This window comes from Saimiri boliviensis, chromosome 5 (genome assembly GCF_048565385.1).
Source record: "Saimiri boliviensis isolate mSaiBol1 chromosome 5, mSaiBol1.pri, whole genome shotgun sequence".
NCBI classification, from domain to species: domain Eukaryota; kingdom Metazoa; phylum Chordata; class Mammalia; order Primates; family Cebidae; genus Saimiri; species Saimiri boliviensis.
In genome coordinates, this window is record NC_133453.1 from 86,861,367 (window position 1) to 86,881,784 (window position 20,418).

At 40.2% G+C, this 20,418-nt stretch overlaps 1 protein-coding gene and 1 long non-coding RNA gene across 12 annotated transcripts in view; both read right to left on the bottom strand.

Moving 5' to 3' along the window:
* FMNL2 (formin like 2) overlaps positions 1-20,418 on the bottom strand; it is a 320,067-nt gene that overhangs the window by 272,778 nt on the left and 26,871 nt on the right. The gene's annotated exons all lie outside the window — the stretch shown is intronic.
* Positions 1-20,418, bottom strand: part of LOC141584607 (uncharacterized) — a 46,701-nt gene continuing 26,283 nt past the window's right edge. Inside the window, exon 2 of the long non-coding RNA XR_012517757.1 lies at positions 1-20,418. This exon is cut by the window's right edge and continues 15,620 nt beyond it. This is a non-coding gene — a long non-coding RNA (uncharacterized LOC141584607).

The following is a 20,418-nucleotide window of genomic DNA, read 5'->3' on the forward strand; positions in this document are numbered from 1 at the left end:
TTTATTATCTTTTTTTTTTTTTTTTTTTTTTTTTTTTTGAGACAGAGTCTTGCTCTGTCGCCAGGCTGGAGTGCAGTGGCACAACCTCAGCTCACTGCAACGTCCGCCTCCTGAGTTCAAGCAATTCTCCTTCCTCAACCTTCTGAGTAGCTGGGACTACAGGTGCACGCAACCACACCCGGCTAATTTTTGTATTCTTTTTTAGTAGAGACAGGGTTTCACCATGTTGGCCAGGATGGTCTTGATCTCTTGACCTTGTGATACACCTGCCTCAGCCTCCCAAAATGCTGGGATTACAGGCGCATGGCCCATTATCAAGTATTACATATTGAACATAATTGTATATGCTATACATTTGTATGACTGGCAACAGAGTAGGTTTGTTTACACCAACATCACCACAAACTTGTGAGTAATGCACTGCATTATGATGTTAAGGCAGCTATAATGTCACCAGATGATAGGAATTCTCAGCTCTATTATAATCTTGTGGGACCACTGTTTGTTGTCCATTGTTGATGGAAACGTCATGTGGCTCATGACTGTATTATTTATTGAATATTATGGACACATTTCTACTTTTTCCCAGTTTGAGGTATGACTGACAAAAACTATATACATTAGGGATGTATGTGATGTTTTGATATAAGTTTATATTGTGAAATGATTATGACAATCAAGCCAATTAGCATTATCTACCACCTCACATTGTTACATTTCTTGGGCTGGGTGTGGATGATGAGACCACTTGAGATCTACTCTCTTTGCAAATTTCAGTCTCTATAACACATTAAGAGCCCTAATAATGCAGTTAAAAGTTGAAGGCGAAAGTGACTCTATTAGCGTCAGGATCTCTGTGGAGGCCAAGTGGACCCTCTCTCGGCCCTTCTTAAGTTCTGTTTTTCTCACCAGGAAGCACTGAAGGTTAAAAAGGTTTCCCACACTTAATTATCAAAAGCCTCCCACAATCTTCTACTGGAGAATCCAGGCTCACTCACCTTGGAACACCCAGAGGAGGCAGACACATACGCTTTCCTTAATGACATCTCTCGTTTGAACCAATGAAGAGAAATCTACCGCAGAAGCAAATGTAATTGGCTGGCACAAAAGCTTCCACACAAAAATGGAGCACAAGCTATGAATGAGTTGGTTATTTGGGTACCATTAATGTGTGTTTCCATTAAGTACGTAACTTTCCTAAGTATATTTACCTCCTATTAAGTGCTTCAAAAAGTGAAACAAAATGGTTAAAACTGGTATGTAAAGATTCTAGGCCAGGCATGCTGGCTCACTCCTGTAATCCCAGCACTTTGGGAGACTGAGGTAGGCAAATCGCTTGAATCCAGAAGTTCAAGACCAGTCTGGCCGGCATGGTTAAACCCATCTCTATAAAAAATACAAAACTTAGCTGGATGTGATGGTACCTGCCTATAGTTCCAGCTACTCAGGAGGCTGAGGTGGGAGAATCTATCAATCCTGGGAGTTCAAGGCTGCAGTGAGCCATGACTGTGCCACTGCACTCCAGCCTGGGCTGGAGGAGACCCTGTCTCAAAAAAATAAAAAAATTCTGCTTTGCTATTTGTTATGCTAACTCATCAAGAATTACAGAGTTTCTTAAAGCAGTACATTTAAAGCATTACTGCATCTAAATTTCTTTTATTTCTTTATTTTCTATTTTTTACAAGAACAGTCCTATTGCGATATTAAATTTCTTTTTAAAAACTACCACAGTAAGTGTGTTGAGTACAGCAGTCAGGAAGTTCACAGGAACAATTCTCTATTTCCCTGTGAGATGCATTTTTCAAAGGAAAACAAACTGTCATTTCGGAATCCAGAATAAAGACTGTGACTCTCATGACCCCACACAGAGTAGAAACCCTAACAGCAGGAATATTAAGCCATTTTCCAGTCTGCTCTTTTTGCTGAAGAGAAGAACTTCAAATATGATCTCTGCTGTGAACAAAGATATTCAAACAAGAAGCTCCTCTCATTGTCTCCCCAACAGCGAGCATCCCTGGTGATCTGGCTTTCCCTTCTGGAGGAGGGTACAGGCAAGGGTATTTATGAACTCAGATATCACAAACTCCTCTGCTCACGGAAACCCTGGACACCAAGCTGAAATGTATGAAATATACCATGGCAGAAATTTTCAAAAGTCTTTTGCTCTCATAATTTCGACCTCTGAGGCTAACCACCTTTTGTCAACTAAAGCCGTAGATAACATTGGTGTCACATGCCTAAACAAATCCCAAAGTAATACAGAAAGTTAGTCAGGTGTTACCAAACTGTGATGACAAATATGTTGCGATCAATATCCTTTCATGAAATTTGGTGAGATTAGCAACTCGTGGTTTCAAAACAAGGCTTCTTTCACATCCCTTGAAACAAAGAGAACAGAAGAAAACTCTACCTATTAGGCACCTAGCAAGAGCCATTCCTAGGCATTATATACATTTTCTACTTAGTCATAATAAGTTGCTTAAGAGAAAGTAAAGGCTCAGTTTAAGTAAGCTGCCATAGACTGCACAGCTGGTAACTGATACAGCCAGTCTCATCTCACTGTTGCTGCCCTGCATGCTCTTAAACTGCAACGGTCTTACAGACCCTAGCTATAACGCAGCTCTAGCCCAACAGGCACTGTATAAAACAAACTCCACAGACTCCTGCAATCCAACTGTACTGGGTGTATGGAACAGGAAAATAAGAGTTTTCCCTACTGATTCAAATGTGAGATTACATATGTTAGCTGTGAGCTCAGCCTAGAAGGCTGAGTACAGCCTCAAGAGTAATCCATTAGGAGACAGCCAAAGCCAAGGAGGAAGGGCATTCTAGCTAAAGAGAAAATCCTGAGCCAAAGTGCAGAGGTGGGAGAATCCAGGGTGTATGGAGAACAATGAGCAACTCCTTCCACTTCACTGTAGCTCCTCAATGCCAGAATTGTGAAACCTTTTAAGGACACAAGCATGGCAAGAACTGGTAAGAAGTGACCACAGTTAGGAGGGTGTGGATACAATACTGCTGTCTTAATAAAGATCAGAAGCCGGGCACGGTGGCTCAAGCCTGTAATCCCAGCACTTTGGGAGGCCGAGGCGGGTGGATCATGAGGTCAAGAGATCGAGACCATCCTGGTCAACATGGTGAAACCCCGTCTCTACTAAAAAAATACAAAAGATTAGCTGGGCATGGTGGAGCGTGCCTGTAGTCCCAGCTACTCAGGAGGCTGAGGCAGGAGAATTGCTTGAACCCAGGAGGTGGAGGTTGCGGTGAGCCGAGATCGTGCCATTGCACTCCAGCCTGGGTAACAAGAGCGAAACTCCATCTCAAAAAAAAATAAAAATAAAATAAAAAATAAAGATCAGAAAGATAAATCATTTGAAGGTGTTTTCACTTTCTACAAAATATTTCAGTCCCTAGGTCACCACAAGCAAAAAGCTTTTTAAGGCTCACCAAAGTTAACAATGGGCTGCCTTTGGTTCAAACACACTTGTAAAAAACATTTCATTCAATCAGTATAGTATTTACTGAATACTTTCTAGGTGCCAGGCACCATCTAGATGCAAGAGATACAAAGATGAGAATACCAAGGTATGAGAATACTACTAGGAGAATACTAAGATGAGAATAATAAGGTTAGAATACTAATCTTATTCTTGGCTGCTCAAAGCCCAGGAGGAGATGGCCGCAAAAATTAAAATGTAATGAATGCTATAAAAACAGCAGTAGAGAATGACTAGTATCAATTAACCAGATAGATCCACGTTGAAAGAGTAGCAGTGGAAGCTACGTTAACTATTTTGTCCACATCTAGGCCTATCTTTGATATAACTGAATCTATTTCTAGTTTACATGTTTGAAGGCACCTTCAGAAATTCTCACCCACCTCTCCATTTCTATAGCTTTCTACAGCTTTCACTACTATTTTCTATGACGACTTTCTGTAAACTAGAAATTTAACTTAAAATTGTGAAGTGAGAACACATAATAATCTCAAGACTTCAGTTTCCACTAAGTTTTCTTAGCCTTGTGTTTGCCATACGTAATAAAGCTACTGACACAGCACCCACCCAATCCTGGGAACAGAGTATTATTTCATAAATTATGCAAAGCGTTCCCTTCCGCATGTTGAGCAGCTTGTTAAAGTATTTGGGTTTTAAAATTAGGGAAAATGATATATATGACACTCTTAAAAAACATTAGGTACTTGCAAATTTAAGAGCAAATTAAAGCAAAATTGAAGGATGAAGAAATCATGGAATAGTAACAACCACATTCTGACACTTTGATTAGTTAAGCACTGACCTATATCAAGACAGCCCAGATCTCTGAGACCAGTTGAAAGCAGTAATACAACTTGAAAATAAAATTTCTTCACCATAAAACACTGTAGTTTTAAAGGAAGTTACTGAAAGAAGACTAACCAGCAATCATATCAGAAGCAGAAGCACTCATGATGGGCCAATAAACCAATACAGAGCTGACACTCTGTGTCCCCAGCTTCCACATTCCAGCACCTGTCCTAAAGCAGGAAAGTGGCTTCTGACTTAAATGGCACCTGCCTAGTACAAGGACACACCGCATACACCTTTAAAGTATCATTATCAGTCTCTAAACAAATCTTCCTTCCTCATCAGCAGGGCTTAGCATCTCTGCTGATCTCAAAGTTTCCAAAGAATATTAGAAAATACACAGTACAGTCAACAGAAAGACACCAGGCATTCACCCCCCTCCCCTGCCCTAGCTTTCTTTTTTTTGGCAGCTGGTCTATTCAGTCCTTCTCTAGCCATCTCTCTCAATAACTGGAGTAGGTTCTCCTACTTATCTGTTTCAAGGCACACTTCTTCACACTCTTGAAAAATCCCACCAGAAAACTCATGCCATGAAGAATCTCATTTATAACCCACACTTCCATCTATCTCATTAAAAAGGATGCTAATAATACAAACGTTTGTCTAACAATGAGCTGTCTACACAGCATTTCATACTTAAACTTCTATCAAACCCATCAACAAAGCAATAAGGCAGACAGGTCATGGACGACTTCACACACGAGCCCCTCCTGAGCCAAAACCACACTGTGATCATTTTTTGCATCCTAAGCAAATCACAGACAATGCTTAATTAGTAGGAAAGCAAGAAGGGAATCTTGAAGAGAACAAACATTAGTTCTTCTGATTGCTGACTCAATGCTCTGAAAACAAAATACAAAGAAAAAACAGAAAAGTAGGTTAAACATGAAATCAAGTACATACTTCAAATATGTAGTCACTTGTATCCAGATAAAGCCAGTCAAGTGGATTTATTTAATATAAGTCTACATTGAGATTTAAAGATATAGTTCTTCCAGAGCTAAAACAAACACTGGTATTCTGAAAATAAAGTATAAATGCTGTTAGTTGATATTCCCATAAATGGAAAAGGATATTAAAGTGTTAAACATTACTTGGAGCAAACTCAATTCAAACATACTCTTCCTCAATAGTCCTACTAAAGAGACACTTGCATATAAACTTTCATCACAAAGCAAGGCAATCCCTGTGACTTGGTAGAGGTCTGGAGAGCTGGTGAGAAATTTTGCAGGGTAAACACAGACTGAATTTAACTTTTTTTTCCTTTTTTTTTTTTTTTCTGAGACAGGGTCTTGCTCTGTCAACCAGGCTAGAGTGCAGTGGTGCCATCTCAGCTCACTGCAACCTCCACCTCCCGAGTTCAAATGATCCTACCGCCTCATCCTCCCTCGTAGCTGGTACTACAGAACTGAGCCACCACACCTGGCTAATTTTTGTGTTTTTAATAGAGACAGGGTTTCACCATGTTGCCCAGGCTGGTCTCTAATTTCTGGGTTCAAGCAATTTGCCTGCCTCGGCCTCCCAAAGTGCTGGGATTACAGGTGTGGGCCACTGCACCCAGCCTATCTTTTATCTTTAAGTTCAAACTTTAAGACAACTTGAGAAACAAAGGGCCTCCATGGGTCACTACTGCAAGTATCAATCACTTTAGCAATCCCAAGTAATGAGATGCCAGAGTTCTAGCCACAGACAGATTCCTACAAATCCTAGAATAAGCTTATATTGAAACTCCCACTTTTTAGAGTCTTATACCACAGAGCAAGACTGTGCAATGGAACTTTCTGTGATGATACACATGTTCTATCCTATATACGGTCCAATGCAGTAGCTACTAGCCGCACGTCGCTCTTGTGTACGCGTAATGTGGCTAGAGCAACTGAGAAACTGATTTTTTTATTTTATTTACATTTAATTTACATTTAAATAGCTACCTGAGGCTGGCTGCTACTGTACTGAACAGGAAACTATAGAAGATGAAAAAGAAATGCATTAACTTTCAACAAGAATTATTTAAAAGAGGACAGATTAATTCCTACATGTCTAAAAATAAGATGAGATGCTTTTCTGAGAATTTTGATACTAAAAAAACCTTCAAGATCTAGTGGAGGGAAGGGGAAGTCACAAAATCAAATAAATACCAATAGTTACAAGGGAGGCTCGTCCTCCATCCCAATCTCTCTCCAAGATGGCAGTCTGCCTAGAAGTTCAGCAATGAACAAGATGAAAAAGGAAATGAATAATCACAAATATGACAGGTTTTTTACAATTGCTGTCATATTTCATCCCTGCCACAATTCTGACAAGTAGCTATCACTATTCCTATTCAGTAACCCGCGACAGATTCGCAAAACCAGGATTCCATCCCAGATCTATGCAACTCTACCAAGTAGGTTATTTCCACACCCTAACACTGCCTCCTTCAAGGTGAACCCTTTGCAGAGTCTCTATCAGCCCTGTGATCCTCAGAGTTTTGTTGTTTGCTTGATCACATGCCCTCAAAGTTTCCAACATCTGATTACCTCCACTGAGAATGCTGGAAATTAATGATGTCCTAACCAAGCACAAGATAACCCTTCATTCCCAAGAAAGCAATGACACTGTGGGTTTCTCCAGCTTTTTCTTATAGAGCTTACTACCTTCGGTGCTAAAAAGCAGGGCTGCCTCTGAGAATGAAGAAGAGCCAAAGGAAAAGCTTAGCATAGCCAACGTTTACTAATTAATTCTCACTAGTGTCTGGAGGTGGTCAAAATTTTCAGTAGTAACATCACTCTTTCCCTCCAGATAAGGCAGCTGGCAAGGTGATCACCCAAGGCCACACTGCACAGCTGTGCTTTGGCTCTCACATTCCTAAGACTTCGCTGGCTCAAAGCTCCTTCCTCCACCCCCATGAGTCTGACCAACTCCTTGCAGAATTCTCCAGGGAGGATATTTCTGACTTCAGAGGAATCCTCCTCTCCTCCAAGAGTATTAGAGGTACATGCAGCGTTCGAAGGATCCCAGTACTAGAAGCCTCAGCTAGCAATAAAGTAAGAGTATCTCCTAAGAAAACATATGACCACACAAAAATGTGTACAAGAATGCTCACAGCAGCATTATTCATAATAGCAAGAAAGTGGAAACAATTCAAATGTCCACCAACTGATGAATGGAAAGACAAAACGCTGTATATTCCACAAAACTAAAAATCAATTATAGTAGCTGGGCATGGTGGCTCACGCCTATAATCCCAGCACTTTGACAGGCCAACTAGGGGTGGATCACTTGAGGCCAGAAGTTCAAGACCAGCCTGACCAACATGGTAAAACCCCATCTCTACTACAAATACAAAAATTAGCCAGGCATGGTGGTGCATGCCTGTAATCCTAGGTACTCGGGAGGCTGAGGCACAAGAATCACTTGAACCTGGGAAGCGGAGGCTGCAGTGAGCTGAAATCACGCCACTGCACTCCAGCCTGGAGGACTGAGCAAGACTGTCTCAAAAAAACAAACAAACAAAAAATTATAGAGCTTAAAAAGCTAAATGTTATAGTACTTGAAATATCAATAAAGTCACATTTTTTAAAGATAAGAAAACTCTTAAAATAATCATAACAAAGCAATGGCAGAAGGATATAACTAGCCCATTTGTATTCCAAATGAGAGAACCAACTGGTGATGTTTTCAAGGAGTCTTCCCTAAATTCAGCTGCAGATTTTACTGTCTTTCATTGTAACCTTAAAACACAAAAGCCAAGATCATCTCCAACTTACAGAAGTTTTAGATGACCTACACAGAGTAGAATACTACATGTATAGACGAGGTATCAGAAAGAACTTCTGGTAAGTTTTGTCTGAACTAAACATTGCTACCATTTCTTCATCCTAAATATAGATGAATTAGACCAGATCAAAATCAGGGAGTACTTGTTCTATGCCAAGTCCTATTTTAAGCACACACAATCTTACATAACTTAATCCTCACAACCTACCAGGCATGAGCACTCACGGTTAGCGGGGCCCTGCTCCATGCCTCTGCCATGCCTTCAGAGGCTGAAGAGCTACTGCTGGAAGAGAAGCTGCTCAGCAGGGAATGGTGGACAGGGCTTGAATACTATGGCCCCCAACACCTGTTCAGTGCTCCAGAGAGAGGATACTGCTTCTGTAACTGCAAACTCTTACAGTTTCAATGTTCCTCCTCTATGAAAAGGTAGTAGTATTCTTGGACACTAAAATAAAACTCAATCCTCTAAGGCTTTAACTCACCGGAGAAACAATAAATGTAAAAAATTAAAATATATGTATGTGAAATATACATGTATGTGAAGAACTGTAGTAACAACATCTCACCAATGGAAAACTATAGTTCCCAGTTCAACAGCAACAGTGAAAAGCAGTGACCACCTCAGTCTAAAGGCATCAGGACGGCCCAGCAGGGAGTAGGGACAAAATATATATCACCAGCTCACACCTCTCTGATTTCCACTGGCTGACACCACCCGACAGAGAGACCTAGGGGCCCTCTGATACAGTCTATAAGGGTGAGCAGCACCGAGAGTGGTTCTAGAGCTAAAGGAAAAATAATCTTCCTGTGAGATCACAGGCCCATTAGGCAATGACCTAGCAGCAAATTGGCCTTATTGAAATGCATATTCAAATAGAAAGTAGGTTGCACCGAATGGCAGTGACAGGGTTCCACAGAAAATCATTTGTAAAGCAGGTTCTCATAGTACTTCCCTGCTGGTGTACATCTCTAGTTTTTCTGGTTTAATGTCGAATTTTTTAAGCCATTAAAATTAAGACTTTTCCATTATCTGCCTCATTTTCATTCGCTATCTACTACTTTTTCAAACATTGTGACTGAAATAACCCACTGGTACAATATTGCCTTCCAAACACATATTTACAACTGACACAAGACTAGCAATCACTTGTCTGGAATTGTCAAGGTATTATGTGATCAAGAAAGTCTGCATGCTAAAGGCCACAATTAATGACATTCTTCTACACATTTGTAACAAAAATATTACCCAACCCTAACAACCATGATCCTCCCCCATAGGCCACCCAGGATAGTTCATCTCTTATTTTTATTAACTTCATTTTCTTATTAAGAAAATAATACTCCCACCCGAGAGTGGCTATTCCTCCATGCTAGTCTTTGGAAATTGGGGTGAAGGATTCTCCTTTGCAGCCACTTCTTTAATGCTACACTTGTTATTAAGTCTCTTTATTCATTTGGGAACATTCATTTATCAAAAACTACATACATAACTGAGATGTTTCCTACCCTTAGCAGTCTGAAGGAGAAAAGTACCTAAAAGCAAAGCCTCTAAATGCCTAGAATTACATAGATCAACCATAGTTTCAAATATTCTTTTCCACTACCCACATAACCAATCACAACATATAGAAAAATCTATTATTTTGTATCCAAAGAACACCTCCTAGCCTCTTCTCAAAGCCAAAAAACCTTCAACCACTAATATGTTCTGATTTCAAATGCAAAAAAATAGTAATAGAAATGAATTATGCTTCATGAATTGAGTTGAATTCTTATATCCCAGATTTCTGAGAGTTAAAAAAAAAAAAGTACAGTCAGCCTTCTGTATCCATGGGTTCCACATCTGTGCATTCAACCAACCAGGGATAGAAAATATTAAGGAAAAAAAAATCCACAAGGTTCCCGAAACCAAAACTTGAATTTGCCACATGCCAAGTACTACATTAAATTCACAAGAATGAAGTGATGTGTAGGCACTGCATTAGGAATTACAGGTAATCTATAGGTGCTTTAAAGTACAAGGGAGGATGCATGAGTTAGATACAAACACAATGCCATTTTATATCAGAGACTTGAACACCCACAGATTTTGGTATCAACAGGAGGTCCTGAGACCAATCCCTCAGATCCCAAGGGACCACTATCATCTCTATCCAGGGATTTCCTTCAAAATCTCATTTATCTAAAGTGCTTTAGAAATACCACACCCTTCTACCTTTCTATCTACATCCTGGCACAAACTAAAACTCTCCCCAACTGTACATGGAGAAAATCTCCCAGTAACTAAACCAATCACTGGGGACCACTGGACTTCCCTCGTACCATTAAATGACCAAAGAACTCCTTTTAAAAAACTGATTCTTAAACTCTCAAGTTAAAGAATTAATCTTGATTAGTCTCATAATATTTCATATCATGTATAAGAACAGTAACCAATTTTTAACAAAATGTTAGACACAGAAGGGACAATCAGAATTAACTTTAAAACCTCAGTGTTATGGATCAGTAAAGTCTTACAGGGAGAGATGAAATGATTAGTTCCAAGTTACACAACCTTTTAGTGTTCAAGGCTGGAACTAGAATCCTGATCTCTGACATGGGCCCAGGACTGTTTGATTTTACCATGTTCCGTTATATGCCCAACCTAACCCAAAGACACTCACAAAAAAGAACAGAGCACACATCTTCCAATTCCGAGATACCTCTCTTTGGGGTCAGAATACCCTTCCTATTCCAAATCAGTATGTGCCTCTCAGATTTTTATCAGCCAACCAAAACAGAGAGCCATAATAGTCTTCAATGAAACCAGAGGAAGCTGCTCTGTCTCAGATTACTGGAACACAGGCTATAATTAACAGCTATCCATTGAGAGGAACAGCAATTGCTTTTAATTGGTATTAAACAGCCAATGTTCAGGCTGCCCAGAGGAAACTGCAGAGAAGTTCTCAAAGTGCAAGGTCAGCCATACAGATCCTGCCAAGGTTAAAGCACAAAGGGGAAGTTCAAGGTCCTTCGTGAGCACAATGCAGTGAAAACCCTCCACTAACACGCAGAAAGCATCCCCAGAATAAATGGGTGAGATGACGCTCATCACCAACAGGGTCTTTTCTCAGATGCAGTAAAAAACTTCCTCTCATAGGGCCCTAGTCAAACTCAAACTCTAAAAATAAACCAAATGCTCCCATGAACCAGATGAATGCACCCATGGTACATGCTGTGCAATTTATGTAGCTATCTGAAGGAAGGAAACTAACCGAATTTCCAAAAGAATCTTCCATATAATGAACACATTAAGAACCACACATCTGACACAAATGCTAAATTAAGACTCTCCTTACATGGACCTCTAACTATAATTTATCTACCTACAGAGTACTCTTAGTGTTTGACAAAGGTAACAGGCTAAAAATGCATGCCAAATAGTACTTGTATTCGCATCAATTAAAATACTTTCATTAGCAACAGAAAAATCCTTACTACTGAGGTGTATGATTTCTTTCCACCAAACTGTGGACTCTTATCTCCCGTATACTACACCCCACATTGAGCTTACAGAAGCTACAGTGTTACCTGACTTCATTTTATTTTCTGTTGCTCATAATAGGATACCTAAAACTGGGTAATTTATACAGAAAGGGAATTTATTTCTTATAGTTAAAGAGGCTAGGAAGTTCAAGGTGGAGGGCCCACATCTGGGGAAGGCTTTCTTGCTGGTGGGGACTTTCTACAGAGTCCTGAGCTAGCGCAGGCTATCACATGGAAAGGGGGGTAAGTCAGATAGCTCATGTCTCTCTTCCTCTTCTTATAAAACCGAGTCCCACTCCCATGATAACCCATTAATCCATGAATGGATCAATTCATTCATGAAGGCAAAGCCCTCAGGACCCCATTTATTAATATCACATTAGGGATTACATTTCAACATGAATTTTGGAAGGGACAAATATTCAAACCATAGCACTGACAACATTAGAAAGAGAAAGCAACTGAGATGAAAAGACAATCAAGTGTCTGTGGTACACAACCAGCCTCCAATGATCCTAGCCAATTGGTACTCATACCCTTGTCTAGTCCCGTCATGATCAACAGGACTGATGAATACTGCAAAGTGATGGGATAGGACTTCTTAGTCTAGGGAAGAAAAATCAATACAGTTTCCACCTTAATGTCTCTCAGATTGCTCCCAGGTGCCATGTTGTGTCAACATGCAGTCTGTGGAAACACATTTATGGAGTGGCACTGAGGCCTCATATCAACAGGCAATGGAAACTTACCAACTACATCAGCGAGACAGCTCTGAAGAAAATCACTGTGCCCCCGTCAAGCCATCATATGACTGTGACCTCATGAGAGGCCCTAAGGCAGAACCACCCAAATTCCTGACCCATAGACACTGGGAGATAATAAATATTTACCAGAGTTTTAAGCCTCTAAGTTTTGCAGTAGTTTGTCACACAACAGTAGATAACTATTATAATATACCTTCTCTGATGAACTCAATCCTCAGGAATAAAAGTGTACTATTTCCTGTTTCGGGATGATTTTTTACTTTGTCCTTCACAAAGGCTCAAGTAATAGGACTCACTTAAAATGAACTCTTCCATGCAAAGAATGCATCATTCCTAAGGGACCAATACAGGTCCTATCATCAATAAAATACCACCTTGTTTATAGTATCAACAGATGCTGGAAGTCAACTCTGAAAATCTACTTCCAATCAACTCAATCAATGTAGTCCATCCTAATGCTAATAAAAGCTCATATTATTTGAAGGGGTGCATGGACTGAATTTTTGTGTCCCACTGGCAAATTCATTTGTTGAAATCCTAGACCCCAACTTGACAGTATTAAAAAAGGTAGGGCCTTGGGGAAGAAATAGGTCACAAGAGTCTTCATGAATGGGATTAGTACCCTTATTAGAAGAGACCCTGGGGGGCTCCCTAGTTTTCTTTCTGCCATGTGAGGACACAAGAAGTCAGCAGCAAGCAACCCAGAACAGGGCACTCACCAGAGCCCAGCCACACTGAGTAGTACCCGATCTTGAACTTACGACCTCCAGAACCATGAAAAAGTCAAAGTTTGTTGTTTAAGCCACTCCATCTATGCTAATCTGTTACAGCGGCCTGAACTAAGACAAAAGGTATGAGCCATAAATACCTGTTCACAAACTATCTTTACTCATCAGAACTTTGCCTTGTGAAAATAAGTCAAAGCCCTGTACTTTAAGTGGCTTTCCATCCACCCTTCTTCCCTATAGGCTTTATACTCTATGCCCCACACATAATACACAGCAAAGAACAAATCAGCACAACTCTAAAAGCAAAAAGTTCCAAGGAGATGCATAATCAAACAATACTCCATTATGCTATAAATGCCTTACCCCATGTTAAAAACAAAGAAGAAGAAAAAGCAACGGCTGTTTTCCAGGAAACACCGCAGCAGTAAGAACAACCCTGAGGTTCAAATTTCCACATGTTTGCGTTCTTTCACACCAGCTCAGACCTCAAGGTCCTGTCTAGGGAGAGAAGTGCTCTGCTGTTAACTATGTACATGTCCAGCCATGAAGGCTAAGTTGCATGTGACAATGGCCTAGACAATTGGCACCCAGTCAGTGTACCAATAAACCTCTACCCTCTTCATTCAGCCAAAAGCCTTACCAGATCCTCAAATTTTGAGGCTTAGCAGGGATACAATCAAACTCAATAAAATGAAAGATCAAAGGCAGGGCATCAGGCAAGTACATTACTGTTCAATGAAAGTCATACTTTAGGTCAACAGACTGTAATTTAACTGCATGGCAAGCTCTTGCCCAAGTTGCATTTGCCAATCAGCCACATGACTAAACTGGGTTTAAGAAAAAGAAACCTTTTGGGTTCATTAAATTACAATCCAGCAAGGTAATGCTGACCCTACAACCTTGTGTAAATGTGACAGGAAGCAATTCGTGAATTAACCATTACTGTCTCCTCCCGTTGTGACAAGATGAGGCAGTAAATGCTGAATATGCCAAGGTTTCTCCAGCTTTTTTAATGTGTTGAAACCACACAAACATTCTTCCTGTAAAACAAAGTAGGAAGTATGATTTAAAGAATCACTTCAGAAGGTACTACACCTGACTACTGTCCCTTTCTCAGGTGAATGCTTTATTGCAGAAAACAAAGGAACATCTCATTTAGAGCTGCAACTTGCCCTGAATTAAAAGTTGTCCAGACTGGGCCGGGCGCAATGGCTCATGCCTTAATCCCAGCACTTTGGAGGTCGAGATGGGCGGATCACAAGGTCAAGAGATAGATACCATCCTGGCCAACACGGTGAAACCCTGTCTCTACTAAAAATAAAAAAATTAGCTGGGTGTGGTAGTGCATGCCTGTAATCCCTGCTACTTGGAAGGCTGAGGCAGGAGAATGACTTGAACCTGGGAGGTGGAGGTTGCAGCAAGCTGAGATCTCGCCACTGCACTCCAGCCTGGTGACAGAGTAAGACTCCATCTCAAAAAAAGAAAATTTTTTAAAAAAAGATGTCCAGACTAAAAACAAAAGGCGATTCAGGTATAACCCTGATGCCTTAAAACACACACACACACAAACCACAGATATCCATGCAAAATTGAACTCTTCCTATAAGCAAAAGGTGGATAAAAGTCTGATATTCAAAAGTCAGGAGGAAAAAAATGTTAAAAGTCCAAAGAATTCTCCTTCACATCCCCAAACCAAAATATTTGTAAAGCAATCACCAAAAATAAACCTCTCGTTTCCCATTTGACTTTCACTGGTTTCTTCTGCTTTGGATTATTAATCTGGTTCTCTTCATTCCCCCTGTCTCTCCCTCCTTCTTTCCTTTCTTTCTCTCTTTCCTTCTTTCCCTCTTTTCATAATTCCTTCCTCTACTATAAAATTAGCCTAAAGTACCAATCCAAAAGAATGCCAAAGACCACTGGTCAACTTATTCCATCCTTCAGAAAAGAGAGTAGGTACTTTTTGGGTTTGAAGTTCCCTCAAGGAAGAATTAGTTGCATTTTTATTGCTTAAAAAAAATAGTGCAAAATACAACAAAAAAATTAGCCAAATGCCCCTAGATCTTAAGAAATACATGGTTCAGGTTATTTTGCTTATTTAGTAGAAACCAGAGTCTGATAAGAGTATTCTGACCATTTCAGAAATGACTTTTTTTTTTTAATTATCTAGGAGACAGAGACCAGAAGCAATATAGGATGAAAGACTAAAAGATCATCTTCTTTATCAAGAAAGAGATCACACAAACTTCAGTTATTAAGCTTGAAGAAGAGAAGGCTTAGAGGCACCTAAATCATAATCTTTGATTCCCTGAAAATATATACTGCATGAAAGATGGTGACCAGATGTTTCTCATCACTTCTGAGGAGAAAATAAATGGGAAAAGCCTTGAACTTCAGCAAAAGAGCTCTGAGAGGCCATGTTCCTGTACAGTAGATGGACTAGTCCAGTAAGTCTAAGACTTTAATGTGAATGTGAATCATGTATGAGATCTTGTTAATATGTAGATTGGTTCAGTAGGTCAAGAACTAAGAATCTTCCTAACAGTTTCTCAGAGGAAGGAAACATTTACAAGGGGCAAAACCACAGAGTGGAGTGGTGTGATACATTTTGGTTGCCAATTCAGTTGAACATGGTCACGACAGGACTACGTGGCGACAGCCACTGGTATTGATGAAAAAGCATGCCCAAAGACAGCAAATCCTATAAGACCTATTCAACAATTAGCTTCAAGATGAAAATCACAAGAAAACACTGAAAAACACCAGAACGCAAAATCTCTTTGGAGTAGGTGCTCTGTCAGCTTCCTGGAGCCCTGACGTGTGGTTTTAACCTGGTGGAGAGAATGTAAGACAAAAATGACCTCACACATCTGAAGACTGTTTTCACAACCCACTTTCAACCTGTTCTACAAATTACTGCTGCTCACGGGGATCCAAGAAGTTATCTAAGTGACTCCTCTGATGCCAAAATTATTGCTTAAGGATTCTGTCAACTAAAATATCACGCATTTGAGTGCAAAAGGATTAAATGCATAGAAATAGGACCGTCTTAAATGTGACAATCCCACAATTTTTCAGCCTTACTCCGAGTATTAGCCAGCTATTTCCACTCAAAGATTAACAACGTCAATGCCTACTAAATGTGCACTTTGGGAGGCCAAGGTGGGCAGGTTAGAAGTTCGAGACCTGCCTGGTCAACATGGTGAAACCCCACTGTACTAAAAATACAAAAATTAGCTGGGCATGGTGGCAGGCATCTGTAATCCCAGCTACTTGGAGGCTGAGGCAGGAGAATTGCTTGAACCCAAGAGGTAGAGGCTGCAGTGAGCACAGACCACACCACTGCACTCCAGCCTGGGCAACAGAGCAAGAATCAATTAAAAAAAAAAAAAAACTGACAATACACAATAAGAGGGTAACCTCCTAAACCAGCAAAATAAAACCAGTGCTCAGAGCATTTTATTTAATTAATTTATTTACTGGGACACAGTCTTACTCTGCTGCCCAAGCTGGAACACAGTGGTGCAATCACAGCTCACCTCCATCGTTGAGACGGAGGCCTCAACCTCCAGGGCTCAAGCAATCCTCCACTCCAGCCCCTACCCCGAGTAGCTGGGACTATAAGAGCACACCACCAAGCCTGGTTAATTTTTGTATTTGTTATAGAGACAGGGTTTCACCATGTTGCCCAGGCTGGTCTTGTACTTCCGGGCTCAAGTCCTCTACCCACTTTGGCCTCCCAAAGTGCTGGCATGACAGACGTGAGCCACTGTGCCTGGTTGCTCAGAGCATTTTTAAACCAGGGTAAACTAAATTTCAAGCTACAGCTCTACTGCAATTAATATTTATTTTTCCGTATCTAGACCCTAAATCTGGTCGAGTATATGTTATTGTAATTAATCCAGCATCAGGAGTTGTTTAGCACAGGTGCTCATAAGCACTTCAACAGAGGCAAATGCACTGTTCTCATTCTTATAGGGAAATCTCAGTACATCCAAAATTGAACTCATCTTGCCCTCTATGACCCAACTGGCCCAATCTTTCGGCTGCACCAGTAATCTTCCAATTTCTGGGCTCTAGTAAACATGGAGTTATTGACTCTTTTCTCTCCATCATTCTACAGATCAAGGGCTCTGAACCTGGGATCCATGACCTCTGAAAGCCTGTGAATGGGTTTCTGCTACTGCATGTTAATTTTTACATGTGTACACACATATGCAGTTGGTCATGGTTTTCATGATAATCTCAGGAGTCCCTGATGCAAACAAGGATCAGTTTGAATCTAAGTCCTATCCTTTCTTTTGAGGCATCAACTCTCGGCCTCCCTTTCTTCATTCTTCCAGACACCTACCTTATCTATCCTCATAGCTGCTGACTGATTAGGGCAGCAGACTTTTTTTTTTTTTTTTTTTTTTTTTGAGATGATGTTTTGCTCTGATGCCCAGGCTGGAGTGCAGTGGCCCTATCTTGGCTCAGCACAACCTCCACCTCCCAGGTTTAAGCGATTCTCCTGCCCCAGCCTCCCTAGTAGCTGAGATTACAGGCATGCATCACCACATCTGCCTAATTTTTTGTATTTGTAGTAGATACAGGGTTTCACCATGTTGACCAGGCCAGTCTCAAACTCCTGACCTCAGGAGATCTGCCTGCCTCAGCCTCCCAAAGTGCTAGGATTACAGGCATGAGCCACTGTGCCCAACCATCGCGGGAGACTTTTCAATGGGCTTTCTAACTGTCGTTGTCCACTCTAAGCCATCCTAACATTACTCCTAAATAACATTTCTAAAACGTACGTTGGACCACAACTTCTCTTGCCATTTCCACATGGACTCTCTGTTCTTCTAGCCATAGCAACTATATACAGTCTTTCAAAACACATCACACCATGCCTTTCCCTAGAATGACTTCCCCACAAAACTACTCCCCACTTCTCTTCAATTCCAAGCCATTACATTAACCTTCCACTCTCCAATTCAAGCCAATTGTCTCATTCAGTTCATTTTCTAATTCCTTGTCAATCTCTGCCTCCAAAGAGCACGTATCACCTTTAGGTTCCCATTTAATACATATTCCCATTATAGCACTAACTATAGAAAGACACTGTCTTTTCATCTCTTTATACTCTACTCTGGTACCCAGCATACTATGGTCACACAACACTTTGTCACTAAATGGATAATCATATATATGTGCTGGGCACATAGGTGTGCAATACCATAGGCGGATTGAAAAGGCTTCAGAAATACTTTTACTTCATGTTCTAGCTCAATTTTCTGAATCTTCAACTTAATTAAGGAATTATTCAAGGTTTGCAGGAGGGGTGTTCTAGATAGAAGGATAAGATCTCTCAATCTCTCAAGAACTTAACAAATTTCACTCATCGTGAGAGACAATAAATAAAGTATCAATACAGAAAAGAGTCCAGCTAAAAGCTCTCTTGAAAAAAGCTGGATTTCAGACACTAAACAAAAACTTTACTGAGGAAACTTATTTATGTAAGATCAAAGTCATAGGCTAATTCCAAGATCTGAGTTAATCCCTAGTTGCACAATTTACCATTTTGCCAGGAAAAGTACCCAAAGCATATCTAAATAGATTAACGTATTGGAAATAATGGTCATGGAATTGCTTCAGATAGTCTGCCAAATTTGCTTTTTTTGTACTAGATTGTCTCAAGATATGTTTTATGGTTTACTAATGTTTTTGTTTAAAAGCCTGGCTCTCTGGCTAATATCATGACAACATGCAAAGGCAGGCAAGAAAGACTTAAGATAGAACTGCCAACGTTTTTCTTTTCATTCATCTCTTAGTCTTAACAACTCCGTGTGTATCCTATAGGCCTCTGTAAATAAAACACAAAATGTATTGACTCAATTTTAACCTTAATATCTATGGATCTAGTGGAAAAAACAAACAAGAAAAAAAAAAAAAACCAACCAACCAACCTCATTAAGGATGTGAAACTCTTAAAGGATATGAAAATTTCATTGAAAATGACCAAATCTTGTCTGGATTTCCGAAAGACCCAATTCTTACCCCCTACTTCTGCTTTCTTTGGCTGAATTCATTTATCTGTAATTAATACATCTAAGAGAAGGGTCCCAATAGAGGAGTAGTATCTGAGGCTCTCAGGCAACTACCTCATGATCAACTCAAGAAAACACTCGGGCAAATAAAACAAAACTCAATGCCATGAATTCCAATGTAAACACCAACAACAACAACAAAAATCAAATTAATTCGAAGCTGTTTGGGGTCTGCTACAGCAAAAAATATTAATGTACAGTATTGTCTAGCAGGTGCAAGATATCAAACAGAAAACTCAGCCTGCCACAGTCAGGTGTGGTGGCTCACGCCTGTAATCCCAGCACTTTGGGAGGCCGAGGCAAGCAGATCACCTGAGGTCAAGAGTTTGAGACCAGCCTGGCCAACATGATGAAACCCCTTCTCTAGTAAAAACACAAAAATTACCCAGGCGTGGTGGTGGCCGCCTGTAATCCCAGCTACTTGTGAGGCTAAGGCAGGAGAATCGCTTGAATCCAGGAGGTGGAGGTTGCAGTGAGCTGAGATCGTACCACTGCACTCCAGCCTAGGCAACAGAGTGAGACTCTGTATGGCGGGACAGGAGAGAAAAAAAAAACTCAGCCTACCATTGAAGCTAGCAAAATATTAACTCTTCAGAAGCATCTGATTATTCTATAAAGCACTTCAGAAACACTGAGTAACAACAGAGAGATCATAAATTGTTGCAATTAGCAAGTATCTTAGTAAAAGTCCCCAAAGGAAACTCCAAATGTAAATAAAATTAAGTCATCCCCTCACATTGGGATCTAAACCAACATTTTCAGGAAACAAACTATCAACATACAGTATAAGGAGTTTAATATAACCAGCTTCCATTTAATTATAATCGAAACATCTAAAAACTTGAAACAAAAGGTTTCTGGAATCATTTGCAGTATGATTATTTTGGGAGATTTTGTTTTTCTTGTTTTTTTTGGGGGGGAGGGGGGACAATAGCTTTATTGAGTTATTCCTATAACATATGATTCACCCATGTAATGCACACAATTCAGTGGTTTTTAGTATATTCACAGAGTTATGCAACTATCACCACCAATTTTAGAACATTTTCATCGCTTCAATGAGAAACGTTGAACCCTTCAACTATCAGCTACTCCAACCTCCCTGGGGTCTCTAGCCCTAGGTAACCACTAATCTGCTTTCTCTATATATAGTTTTGCCTATTATGGACATTTCACATAAATGGAATCATAAAATATGCAATCATTTGTAACT